Here is a 13,313-nt window from a genome sequence, read left to right on the forward strand (position 1 = left end):
ATGGGGGGAAGAGGGGGAGCAGGGGTGGGGCCATGGAAGAAGAGGCCGAGTGGGGGTGGGGCCTCAGGGCAGAGCATGGGGGCAGCGGCACCCCAAAGGGGACGGGCTGGCACACCTCCAGAGGGAGGTGCACCGTGTCCTCGGGGGGAGACTTAGCCCCCCGCCCAGACCTCTTATACCTTCCACCCATGTTCTAGTGCGGGGTTCTCAAACTTCACTGCACCGTGACCCCCTTCTGACAACAAAAATTACTTCACGACCCGGGGTGGGGGGAGGGCGAAGCCTGAGCCTGCCCGAGCCACACCGCTCTGGGGCGAAAACTGAAGCTCAAGGACTTTAGCCCCAGGTGGGGGCCTGCAACCTGAGCCCTGCAGCCCAGGGCTGAGCCCTCGAGCTTCGGCTTCTGCCCTGGGCCCCAGCAAGTCTAAGCCAGCCCTGGCGACCTCCATTCAAAGAGGCTCGCAACCCACAGTTTGAGAACCGCTGGTCTAGTGGGTTAAAGTGAAGAGGCTGGAAGCCAGGACTCCTGGGTTCTTCTTCCATCTGCCCTGTCCCTAGCCCAGGAGGCCGCAAAGGGGGATGTCATACTCCCACTAGGGAGCAGTGACAGTCTTACTAGACTTCACCAGCTCAGCGGTGACCCTCTAGGTATAAAAGAGGCTCCGGGAGTCCCAGAGGGGGCCAATCCCGTGGGCCACCAACCCACGTCACTTTCCTGGCAGAGGGCTGTTGCGGCTGGCCAGCTCTAGCTGATTGGACTGCGTGAGTCCAGAGGTGCAGAACTTGCCCTGGGCGGAGGCGGGCAGGGGGTGCCAGGCGCAGGAGAAGGCGGCCGTGAAGGCCTGGCGGAAGGAGCGCATGCGGAAGACGTACACCACAGGATTGATGGCGGAGTTGGCGTGGGACAGGACGATGGTCGCCAGCGTCAGTGGGCTGGGGACGGGGCAGCTGGGGCAGACGAGCTGGAGGGTGTTGATGACGTTGAGGGGCAGCCAGCAGAGGGCGAAGCAGAAGAGGACGATAAAGAGCGAGGTGGCCAGTCTCAGCTCCTTGTGCAGGACGCGGCGGCGCCGGGCATGCCGGCTCACGTCCACCTCCCGCTCGGCCACCTTGCGGATCTGCCGCTTGGCCTCCAGGAAGATGCGGCTATAGAGGACCAGCATGGTGGCCAGTGGCACCAGCATGCAGGTCACAAAGTTGAAATAGACCTCATAGGTGCCCTCGATGAAGGCGTTGAAGGTGCACTGGCCGTCAGGTGGGAAGGGTTTATGCCAGCCCATGAGGGGGAGCAACCCGATGAAAGTGGCCAGCACCCAGCTACTCAGGATGACCAGGAGCGAGTTCTGGGGGCTCATGAGGGACGGATACTGGAAGGGTTTGAGGATGGAGATGTACCGCTCCACCGCGATGGCCAACAGGCCGAAGATCGAGGCCTGCGTGAAGATCAGCAGAGTGCAGAGCATCAGCAAGCACAGAGTCGGCTGGCCCCGTGGCAGCCCTGCGTCTGCCATCTGGGCGCAGGGGATGGCCACGGCGCCCACCAGGATGTCGGCCGCAGCCAATGAGACCAGGAAGTGGTTGGTCACCACGGCGCGCAGCTTCCTGTCGCGCAGGATGACAGTGCAGATGAAGAGGTTGCCCAAGACGGACAGCACCGCCGTGATGGTCTCCGTCAGGAAGTAGGGCACGTCCAGGCCGGGCGAGCTCCCGTTCGATGACCCTGGGCAGCTTGGGGAGGGGGTGGGCAGGAAGGACGAGTTGGGGACGGCGTTTGTGGCAGGTGGGATGCTGGCCATGTTAATCCAGGCGCCTCGCTGGGCCATCAGCACTCCTGTATCTCCACGCTCCGTCGGCACCGCTGCACGGAGGGAAACCAGAGCTCAGCGTACGGCCAACCCGCCCCAGGGGGGTTGAGCTACGGGGGTCGAATTCTACACGTCTGTTTGGTGAGGGGGAAGCTGGGAGGGGGTCAGTGGCCTGTGATCTGCAGGTCAGACCAAAGGATCTGGTGGGCCCCTGTGATCTGGGGGAGAGACCCTGAGAATGCCCAATTCCCCTGTTCCTGAGGGCTAAGACACTGGGAGGGAATCAGAGGGACACGGGATGAATCCTCCCAGTGTTCAGTGGCTATCCACGGGCCACGGGCCTGTGCACGCTAGGTATTTCCATATATCCAGCATCATAGCTTATACGGCCACTACTTCCAATAGCAGGGAGGGAGCAGCTCACTGGGGGCTGGGGCGAATTCTCTATCCCTGGCAGTTTTCTCAGTCAAGATGGGCTGTTTTTCGATAAGATCTGCTCTGGCTCAACCGGGAATGAATCTAGTGCCGCCCTATGGCCTGGGTCATCCAGCGGGTCAGCCTAGATGGTCACAATGGCCCCTCCTAGCCTTGGAATCTCTGGCCCAGGGAGAGGTTGGACCCAAGTGAAAGCACAGGGCAACTGGAGGGGGTGGGGGCAGCTTCCTGGTGTGCAAGGCAGACGGGTGGGGGTGTAAGGCATTAATCCCACGTGGAATGCCCGTATGCCAGGCTGTAAGAAATTATCTCTGTTTTGCTTTATAACTTTGAAAAGGTTCACTCTGAACTTGTGAACCCAGCCACAGGAATCGTCCCCCACCCCACACCCAGCCTTCCTTTCCAGAAGGACTGTCGAAAGCAGATGGACCATCAGGGATCATTGCAATACAAATGATTGGTTCATGGCCCTTTCTGGCACCTGAGAAATGCCATGTGCCAGGAAGCTCCATCTGTGAGCTTGGAAGCTGAAGGAAGGAAATCAAATAAAGCCACAGGAATATTTTCCATCTTTTTGGCTGGTTGGATTCCAAAGGGCCAGAGATCCCTGGGACTGCCCTGAAAGACACCTTGAACTGACCCATGCATCTGCCATTTTGTTGCCCAGTCACCCAGTTTCGTGAGGTCCTTTTGTAACTCTTTGTGGTCTGATTTGAACTTAACTATCTTGAGTAATTTTTATATCGTCTGCAAATTTTGCCCCCTCATTGTTTACCCCTTTTTCCTGATCGAAGGAATATGGGCTCTGCTTAGTTTGCATTTAAGCAATAAACAAAGTCATCAAGCAGGAAGGGAGGCAAAGGGTGCTTAAACAAGTGAGGAAAAAGCAGCAGGGAACATCCTTCCTAATAGACACTTTCTCTCCTGAATCTCAGCTGGAAAGGTTTTTTGAGGGTGACTGACACCCCACCCTCTATCCCCCTCTCTCTGCCCTTCACGTTCATGGCATCTGAAGCAATAAGAAGCATTCTTTGGATTCTGGGGAGAAGGGGTCCTAAGAAGTTTGGTCAGTAAAACTATTGAAAGCATGTGGTGAGAAATCTTTCCTTTGAATTTAGCAGAGTTTGTTAAATTAAGCATTGGTTGTGTTTTCTCTTTACTTTTCTTGTAACCATTTCTGGCTTTTATGCCTCATTACTAGTTCTCACTTCAAACCCTCTCTCTGTAGTTAATAAACTTGTTTCACTGTTTGATCAAATCCTGTGCGTTTGAACTAAAGTGTCTGGGCAGCTTCATTTGGGATGGCAAGTTGCATACGTGTTATTTCTATTAAACCAACAACAGACTTTGTATCATTTTCATTGTCCAGGGGAGGGCTGGGCAGCACAGGACAGACATTTCTGCGGGGGAATCTAAGGCTGGGAGTGTGTTGGGGTCACCCAGCAAATTAACCAGGGCTGGTAAGAGGCAGGGTGTTCCTGCAGAGCACATAGCTGGGAGTGACTTGCACGCTGGAGGTTCTTTGTGAGCAATCCAGGCTGGAGGATACAGCAGCGAAGCAGTGTGAAGGGCACCCAAGTTAGAGAGCAGGAGTGACACAGCTATTCACTAGGCTGGATTGTACCTCATATGTCACAGCCCCCTTGCCAAGGGTTAGGGAGGCAGGCTACAGCCTCGGTCGGCAGCTCCTAGCCTAGCCTAGCAGGCTACTTGGCTCAGCCCCCAGTCCCCCAAACAGACCTAATCTTTAAGCAAACTGATGCTTGCTTTAAGCACGCAGCAAGCAAGCAGGAACAGAATGTTTGTGTGCAGACTAGACCTCAGGGTGTTCCCTCTAAGCTCTGCTCTGGCCAGGGCCGTCCCTAGGCGGGTCCTGGGACAAATCAGCCCCTGCCATAGGCACAGGAACTAGGGGTGCAGGGGGTGCTGCAGCACCCCCAGGCTCCCAGCTGCCAGCCCTGCGTCTGGAGTGTTGGCTGCTGCCCCACTCCCAGAGTCCTGGCTTCCATTCCACACACCCAGGGTCTCTGATGCCGGCCAATTGCACCAGCCCAGGGTCCCCCCAGAGCGCGGGGCCTGGAGCGGTCGCCCCGATTTGCCATACCCAAGGGACGGCTCTGGCTCAGGCTCAGCCATCAGCTCTGCGCAGAGCGGCATTTCTGGCCTGGGATATGCAGGAGATGAGAGTGGGTAATCATGAAGGGCCCTGCTGGCTTTTAAATCTAGAACCCAGGCCCAGATCCTTGCAGATAAGACACCTAAACCCCCCACCTTGGAATCCAAGACCTCTGGGGTTTTGTTCTGAACATTTCCCAGGGCCACGTGTAGCCCAAGGAGGCTGGGATTGCACTGGGCGGAAGCAGAAACGCCTTTTACGTTGAGGGTGGATTTACGCCCAGTGAAGGGGACTGGTCGCTCATGCAACTTGCATCCCTCTAGTTATCAACAACACAGGGCCAGCCTGGAGCCTAAGGAAGCAGGTGTTCCTCCCAGTCGGGTACATTTCAACGCCGCTGTAGGCTTTCCCCCTTTGTCGTTCGCCTCTGTAACGAGGTTAGCTAGGCCTAGCACAGGGGTGGGCAAACTTTTTGGGCTGAGGGCCACATCTGGGTGGGGAAATTGTATGCAGGGCCAGGGCAGGGGATTGGGGTGCGGGAGGGAGTGCGGAGGGCAGGAGGGGGCTCAGGGCAGGGGTGCAGGAGGGGTTCAGTGTGCGGTGGGGGCTCAGGGCAGGGGGTGGGGTGCACAGGGGTACAGAGTGCAGCAGGACGCTCAGGGCAGGGAGTTGGGGTGCGGGAGGGAGGGAGTGCAGAGGGCAGGAGGGGGCTCAGGGCAGGGGGGCAGGAGGGGTTCAGGGTGCTGTGGGGGCTCAGGGCAGGGGGTTGGGGTGTACAGGGGTCCAGGGTGCAGCAGGATGCTCAGGGCAGGGGGTTGGGGTACACAGGGGTGCAGGGTGCAGCAGGTCACTCAGGGCAGGGGGTTGGGGTGCAGGAGGCGTTCAGAGTGCAGTGGGGGCTCAGGGCAGGGGGTTGGGGTGCAGGAGGGGTTCAGAGTGCAGTGGGGGATCAGGGCAGGGGGTTAGGGTGCATGGGGTGCAGGGTACAACAGGACGCTCAGGGCAGGGGTTTGGGGTGCAGGGTCTACAAGGGGGCTCACAGCAGGGAGGTGGGGTGCAGGAGGGGTTCAGGGTGCAGTGGGGGCTCAGGGCAGGGGGTTGGGGTGTACAGGGGTCCAGGGTGTAGCAGGATGCTCAGGGCAGGGGATTGGGGTACACAGGAGTGCAGGGTGCAGCAGGGCACTCAGGGCAGGGGGTTGGGGTGCATGGGGTGCAGGGTACAACAGGATGCTCAGGGCAGGGGGTTGGGGTACACGGGTGCAGAGTGCAGCAGGACGCTCAGGGCAGGGGGTTGGGGTGCAGGTTACAACAGGACGCTCACAGCAGGGAGTTGGGGTGCAGGAGGCGTGTGAAGTGCAGGCAGGAGGCTTAGGGCAGGGAGTTGGGGGGTGGGGTACAGGTGGGGTTTGGGCTCTGGCCCGGTGCTACTTACCTAACGCGGCTCCGGGGTGGCAGTGGCACGCACCGGGACCAGGCCAGGCTCCCTTTGGCCACGGTTCTCCATTCCCGGCCAGTGAGAGCTGCAGGGGGCGGTGCCTGGAGGCAATGGTGACGCACGGAGCCCTCTGTCCCCCCTTCCCACTCCCCCCCCCTGGGGCTGCAGGGACGTGGAGCCAGCCATTTCTGAGAGCAGCACGGGGCCCACGGCACCATGGGGGACTATCCCGTGGGCCAGATCCAAAGTCTTGATGGGCTGGATCCGGCCCACTGTCCGTAGTTTGCCCACCCCTGGCCTAGCGGATAGAGCACTGGACTGGGGCTCAGGGGATGTGGCTTTTATTTTGGCTCTGCTGCTGGCCTGACAGGTGACTTTGGTCTTCCCCCGCTCTGTGCCTCAGTTTCCCCATTTTTTAGGCACACTGAGATGCAGCGAGGATAAGAACTGGGAGTTATTACTGCTATGAGCCGGGTGAAACCTCACCATGGGTTAAGTGCAAACTGATGCGTGAATGAATCTTCAGAGACAGTCAAGCGGCCTGTGCCTCAAACAAAGCCCCATAGAAACTAGCCCCATGTGGGCAGAGGGTTCAGCCAGGCATTGTGACCCGGCAAGGACGGGTAAAGCGAGATTGCAGAGAAATGGAGAGCAGACAAGGCTGGAGAGGGGAGAGGGAGAGGCAAGAAAGCCAAGCAGGAAACTGTAAGCTCAGCTGGAAAAAGACCCAGAGAGAACTCGGGGGCCTGGGGTTGGCTAAAGAGGCTCGGGAGGGGCAGCCCGGTAGAGGGCTGTAAGCTCAGAGACTGTTTCTTTTGGTCTTGGTGCCGTCTGTGTTCAGAGTCACTGGCCTTTGTACATTCCTGGGCAATGAACAGGGTTGCAACAAAGAAAATACCAGACTCCATCAATGTCTGCTTCTCTCTGGAATGGCCCCAGGCCCCTGGACTTTGGCTAGCCGCTCGGGACAGAAAGGGGCAACGGTATTTATTGGGCCTAGTGGGCCCAGTCCTCTGCTGTCTTGCCATTTCTACGGTCATTTGCACCTGTGCAAAGCCTGCTAGATCATGGACAGGGATGTCAACCAGGACACAAGGTGGGGGGCCATTTGGCAGACGAGCAGAGCTCTAGAGAGAGCCGGATTCTGCTGCCAATCTCGGTGTAAACCCGGAATGATTCCATTGACTTTGTGTTGCCAGCTGTGACAAAATCATTGCGAGTCTTGTGATAGTCGGGGTTTCTCTGAAAGCCCTGGCTGCTGGAATCCAGGGGCGGCCCGAGGCTTTCAGCTTCAATTGTCAAAATAATGACTGTTTCCAGCCACCGTGTTTGTGGAGCAAAGCCCCCAAATCCATTTTGAAACAATCATCTCACGTTTTTTAAGACGCCGTCGGGATTTTGAGGACCCGACTTGTGTTTTTGTGCCGTTTGAGGTGGCAGGCTTGTTGTTACACCCCTGCAACAGATCAGAATAGTCCCCCCGGCTTTTCAGAGATCTGAAATGCAGTCCACAAATGCTTCAGATCCTGGGTGGTTTTTTTTAATGGCAGCATCAATCGCTCTAGCTCAGTATAAAATCCCTTTAAAAGAAGGGTTGGCCCACGAGTGGGTGAGGCACTGGCTGGAGACTCAGGACGCCTGAGTTCCATGCCTGCCCCGCTGTGTGAATTTGGCCTGGCTCCCTCCCTCCACCCCTTTTGTGATTTAGAGGAGTAACTCCACCAGAGACGGGGCTCAGAATCTGGCTCTGTGGCTGGAGCACTTTGGAGACATGAGGGGCTGTTTCCAATGGAAAGCAAAGTCACGAGCAGGTTATTGATCACAGCTAAGGAGCAGAAAGATTGTTCTGATTTCCTCTGCAGCGTGGGTCATCTGGATAGATCTCTCCTCATCGGTCCCCTCCCAGGACAAAGATGTCAGGGAGAACCCCGGTCTCTCCTGCACTTTGCCTGGGGTGCACAACGGTTTTGCCTCCTGGGATGTTTTTGCCTAACCCAAGTTACTGGGCTGAGTACAGGGGTAGCTGGGTGAATTTAATAGCCTGGGATACACAGGAGACCAACTGGGGTGATCTGCTGGCCCCATCTCGCCACAAACTCTATGGATCTATGTTACAGCCATGAGCCACTGTGGCAAAGGTGAAGGACTTACCTGTCGAGGCTGCATGCCCATCTCTGCTCCTGCAGGGCATCGGTCCAAAGGGCTCTCGTGGAGTCAGCTGGTGGCTGGCATGTCCCCAAGCCCCAACTTGCCAGCAGCCAGCCGTCCCTGGCCCATCTCGCCAGCAGCCAGCCGTCCCAGAGCCCAGTGCAGCTCGGTCCTCCGCAGCCTCTCACACCGGGTGTTTACAAGGATTGGATCTGATAAGCAGCCGGGCCTATCACGGCAGGTGCTTTCCCCAGCGGGAGAAGAAACTGGGTGGACAAAGGGGGAGGGGATGTTTGTTGATGGCGCTGAAGAGAAACAGACAGAGAGGCTGCTGGGCTGGGCGGGGAAGGACTTTACCTCTTCCCCTTGATTCCTACTGATGTAGCATCCAAGAGGATTCAAATGCTCTTCATCAGGGTCATATGGGGGAGCAAAGTCCTTGAGGCAGGTGACTCCCCAAATAAAGGTGTGACACACATGGAAGTGTGGCTACAGCCCCCACTCCAGCCATGGATTTTAGGGGCAGGAGGTTACCGGGGGCAATGGGGCATTCTTGCCACCACCCCATGGTTTCCACCATCGCTTCCTCCCCTTTGTCACTTCTCCATCTCCCAGGGCTGCTGTCCTCCATGAGGGGCTGGACTCTGAGGAGATCTGGCTGCAATTTGGGGAGGGGGCAGAATTCCCCACCAGGGGGAGGACGGCTGAGCTTGCGGCTGAACCAGGGCTCGGGAGGGTGGGCTCGATTCCCAACTACGCTGGGGCCACTTTTATCGGCAAGACTCAAAATCAAATGTGGACGGATGCAAGAGAAGGAACATTTGGCTGGTCAAACTAGTGTAGACTGGGCCTTGTACTGAAATAAGGTCTTCTGTGTTGCCTTGTGCTCTGGTTTAGCTAGGTCACGCCATAAATTAAACCAGGACAATTTCTCTGGGTAGACTCAACTTCACTTACCAGGCAAAACTGATGAAAACCAGATTGAAACTGATGGAAAGCATCCACACACAAAGGGTGAGTCCACCCTGGGAGAAAAAGTGGGGATCTTACCGCTGGGGAAATTAAGGTGAGGTAATTTCCTAATGTGGACCCCGCACTTTGTGGGGTTTGGGATCATTAGGGCAACTTCCTGGACAAACCATATTAAATGACGTTAAAGGGGGGTACATGATAGAGGTCTATAAAATCATGACTGGTGTGGAGAAAATAAGGAAGTGTCATTTACTCCTTCTCATAACACAAGAACTAGGAGTCACCAAATGAAATGAATAGGCAGCAGTTTTGAAACCAACGGAAGGAAGTATTTCTTCACACAATGCACAGTCAACCTGTGGAACTCTTTGCCGGAGGATGTTGTGAAGGCCAAGACCATAACAGGGTTAAAAAAAGAACTGGATAAGTTCATGGAAGATAGTTCCATCAATAGCTGTTAGTCAAGATGGACAGAGATGGTGTCCCTAGCTTCTGTTTGCCAGAAGCTGGGGTTGGGTGGCAGGGGAGGAATCACTTGATGATGCCCTGTTCTGTTCATTCCCTCTGAGGCACCTGGTATGGCCACTGTTGGAAGACAGGATGCTGGGCTACATGGACTTTTGGTCTGATGGCCTTTGGTCTTATGTTACGTTCTTACCGAGTTACATATTTTAGGGGTTCGTTAGATTAAAAATGCAAATGTGTACGGTGGGAGCGAACGGAACATCTTTGGGAGGAACATGAGATTCGTGCAGTCTCTGGGAAGCATTGTGAGCTTCAAGTGACGATGCGGTAGAGAGGAATGCTCTTCTGGGACAATACCTGTGAAGGGGAAATTGGTGGCAGGAGGGGATTGCAAATCTCTGTTTAAGGACTCAGCCCGTGAAGCGTTGCCGGGGGTGGGGTGGGACATTGTTTGTCTGCTGATCCCCTGTGATGTGAGGATAGTTCAAAGCCAAACAGTGGAAAGGCATAACTGATGAGGGGGCTTATTTCGAGTGGAAGCCATGATCACCGGCCAGAGCTGTTGGTGGTGTCAGGGCGGGAGGGTTGGAGGGAAATCTCTGGTAAGGCTATTAGAATGTGTGTGGGTCCATTGATGGGTTTTAATACGTTTTCTTCATAACGCTTTTACCTTGGGAATCAATGTGCTTGCTTAGAAAAGGCTGGGCGGTAGCATCACTAGGGCAATTGCACTGGTTATGCTCTGAGCAGACCAGTAAAGCAGGTGGGCCTGGGGAACTCACAGGTAAGGCAGGGCACTGTGCAGCTGGAAAAGATGATGGTGAAGAGGGAGAGAAACGCGGGTCTCTGCCCAGGAGAGGTGATGGCTGGGAAGCTGGGGGGTCTAGAGTGGGGGATGCGCTTGCTGGAGGGGGAGTACAGGTGCAGTCACCCTGAACTGTGACTGTTTACACTCATGTTAGCGGGGCAGGGTAATGAGGGGAACGGGGTTTTTCTGGACTTGCTGACTCATGCTTACACATTAGGAAGGTATGCCACATTAGCCATGATGCAGTCACCAGAAGCATGCACCTTTTTGCCACGTGAAGCCACCTGTTTAGCTCATCCGATGCAACCTCCCATCTTGAGCTAAACTGGCCTCGCCAGAGCAGGAGGATGGGGGTGCGGGGTGCTAGTGTGGGTCAGTTCCCTGCCATGCTGCAGATTTCCTGGGTAAGTCACTTAGCCCATCTGTGCGTCAGTTTCCCCATCTGCGCAAGGGGGATAATAGCAGGACCCTACCTCACAAGCGTATTGGTGAGGCGAAACACACCACAGATTGTAAGGTGCTATGATACCCTGGAGAACCAGGCAAGAGTCTAAGGTATCCAGCTGGTTAGAGCTTCTGTCCCCTCAGTTGACATAAGAGTTTGCACCAGTTCACTAAAATGGTTTTATAATACCAATTAGATCGGTGCCTATTTCTCGGGCAGAAAGGAGGGCTTTGAATGGCACGAATCCCCTGTCGAGCCACAGAAAGGAAAAATCAGCAAATAGCTTTTTTTTTTCAAGACAGAGCCAACTGTTTACTCTGGCAAAACAGCCCATAGCCCTCTTATCTGAGTGCACGGCTGGTGAACAATTTTCCAATCTCTCTCTGATCAAGGCCATTGTTAGCCGCTTTTATCAAGGAGATGCCTCATTAAACCTCATAAGCTCTAAAATATTTAAGTGGCGTCAACTGGAAACTCAGGCCCTGAGTACACAGGGTAAACGAATGGGCTTGGGAGCAAGTGCGTGGTGTGGGGGTGAACCAGAGATTCGGGCCCGGTTCCTGAGCTGATCCTCATGCTGCTTGTAGCCCCCGTGGCTTCAGTGGAGTTCATCCGGATTTACACTGGCCTGGATGAGCTCAGTATCGGGCAGCTGTTGTTCCTTTCCTCCTGCCAGATCTTTTCAGTTCTGAAAAACCTCCAGTGATTGAGTTCTTAATGCCTCTCGTTACTAAATAAATACGTACTTAATAAAAATAATATACACTGGAGTGGGGGACAGTTCCAAAGGGTGTTTAAAGATAACTGTTGTGGTTGCTGTTTGTACTGCGCTAGCCCCTAGGGGTGCCAGATTGGGGGTCGAGGCCCCATTGTGCTAGGCCCCGTACAAACACATAATGAAAAGATGATCCCATTTTGATGGAGCGACACTTGTTTACACCCGCTGGGGATCTGACCCCACTGACAGCTGCTGCGCATCTGGCTTGTAATGTAACACCCCCAGAAAGGAGGTCAAGGACAGGGGTTCTCAAACTTTTTTTTGCTGGGATCCCCTTTGAAAATATTTCAGGCTGTGATGACCCCCCTCTCCATACCATGTCACCCTTACTTCTGCGCTGCTGCTCGTGGCAGCGCTGCCTTCAGAGCCAGAGGCCACCACTCTTGCAACCCCCCACAGTAGTCTTGTGATGCCCTTTTGGGTCAGGACCCCCCGTTTGAGAATCGCTGGTCTGGACATCCCAAACGCTTGTGGCTGTTAAGGGGATTGGTTGAAGTGCCACATATCCCACTGCCAGCACTTACTCCTGCATGTATTTTTTTCCCCATGAAAAACAACCGTAAGGTTGCAAACCAGATAAGCCGCGGCTCCCACAGCTGGGTGTTTTCCCACAACCTCAGCAACAGAGATGAATAAAAGAAGGAATCTGCAATCTCTTTCCCCGCCTCCCTCTTTTAGATATATCCGTATCATAGAGACTCCATAGTTCAGGTTGAGCTTTCAGAAATGTCTATTTTCACAGCTTTAAATCTTTATGTTGTAGCGATCTCACTGAAATGGTAAAAAACTCACACAAACACATTCTGTCAAAGGCAGAGAACTGGGGAAATGGCAGGCTGGAAGGAATCTAGTCCAGGCGCCTGCACTGGGGCTGGACCAAGTTGAGCGCAGTTTGAACGCACATGGGGGCTTGATGAAAAACAAACGATACAGAGAGAATAATAAAGGTTTGTTTTGGCCGTTTGAAATGAAATGCTTTTTATTTAAAATGACACGGAAACCTTTTTGTTTGGTAAGTGTTTCGTTTAGAAATTTTAGCTAACTTACAAATGGCGGGGGGGAGGACACCCAAAATGAAAACCTGAAAAATGAGTTTCAGGTTGAACAACGATGAGGCTTTTGTTGTTTATTTCAGTGACAAAGATGGGGAAAATATCAGTTTCAGTGCAACATGAACTGATTTTTCCCCCAGATGTTTTGGTTTGGCCCCTACTTCACTCATGCTACCACCAGCCCTACAACTCCAAAAATCAGGAGTCAGAGACCAAAAAAAAATCAAAAAAAAAATCAAGAAATGTTTTTTCAAAGACTAGATTGTGGTGCTCCGGCCTGCCAGCCCATCGCTGGACCCCCTCCCGACCCCGGTGCTGCCAACTCCCAGAAGCGCAGCGAGGGATGCCAGCCTGGCCTCACTGCAGGGTTAGCTGCCTGATGGCAGGGAGCTTCCAGCTTCTCCCCACAGCCCCAAATTCCAATGAATGAGTTCTGTGTCATCGTCCTCCCAGCCCAGAAATTAATTACATCCCCCCAAAGCCCCACATCAATTCTCTCCCCCCTATGCACACACATCCTGCACAGCTGCTTTTCCTGCAGCTCATGGGGTTATTCAACCCGCACCTTAGGCTTGGCGTTGCAAGGAAAGAGAGGGGAGCAAAACTGCCCTGAGCAGCTGGACTCTTCCAAAACCCCTCTTGGCTCCTTCTGGGGGGAAGAGAAGAACTATGCCTGCCTCATGCAACCTCTAGCTCCCTCTTCTGACCCCCAGCCCAAGCCCAACCCCCTGTGCTGCCCCCCAGCCTCTGCCTCACCCCATCTCCTGCCACCCAGTCCAGTCCCCAGTCTCCCTCCTCCCCCCCACATCTCCCCACAGCGCGATCCGCGTCTCGTGTGTGCTCGACACACATAG

General features: G+C 54.7%; 1 pseudogene; it reads right to left on the reverse strand.

Annotated features, from left to right (window-relative positions):
• Positions 1-423: 423 nt before the first annotated feature.
• LOC116835280 (adenosine receptor A1 pseudogene) lies at positions 424-2,465 on the reverse strand (annotated as a pseudogene).
• Positions 2,466-13,313: the final 10,848 nt, after the last annotated feature.

This window comes from Chelonoidis abingdonii, chromosome 11 (genome assembly GCF_003597395.2).
Source record: "Chelonoidis abingdonii isolate Lonesome George chromosome 11, CheloAbing_2.0, whole genome shotgun sequence".
Classification (NCBI taxonomy): domain Eukaryota; kingdom Metazoa; phylum Chordata; order Testudines; family Testudinidae; genus Chelonoidis; species Chelonoidis abingdonii.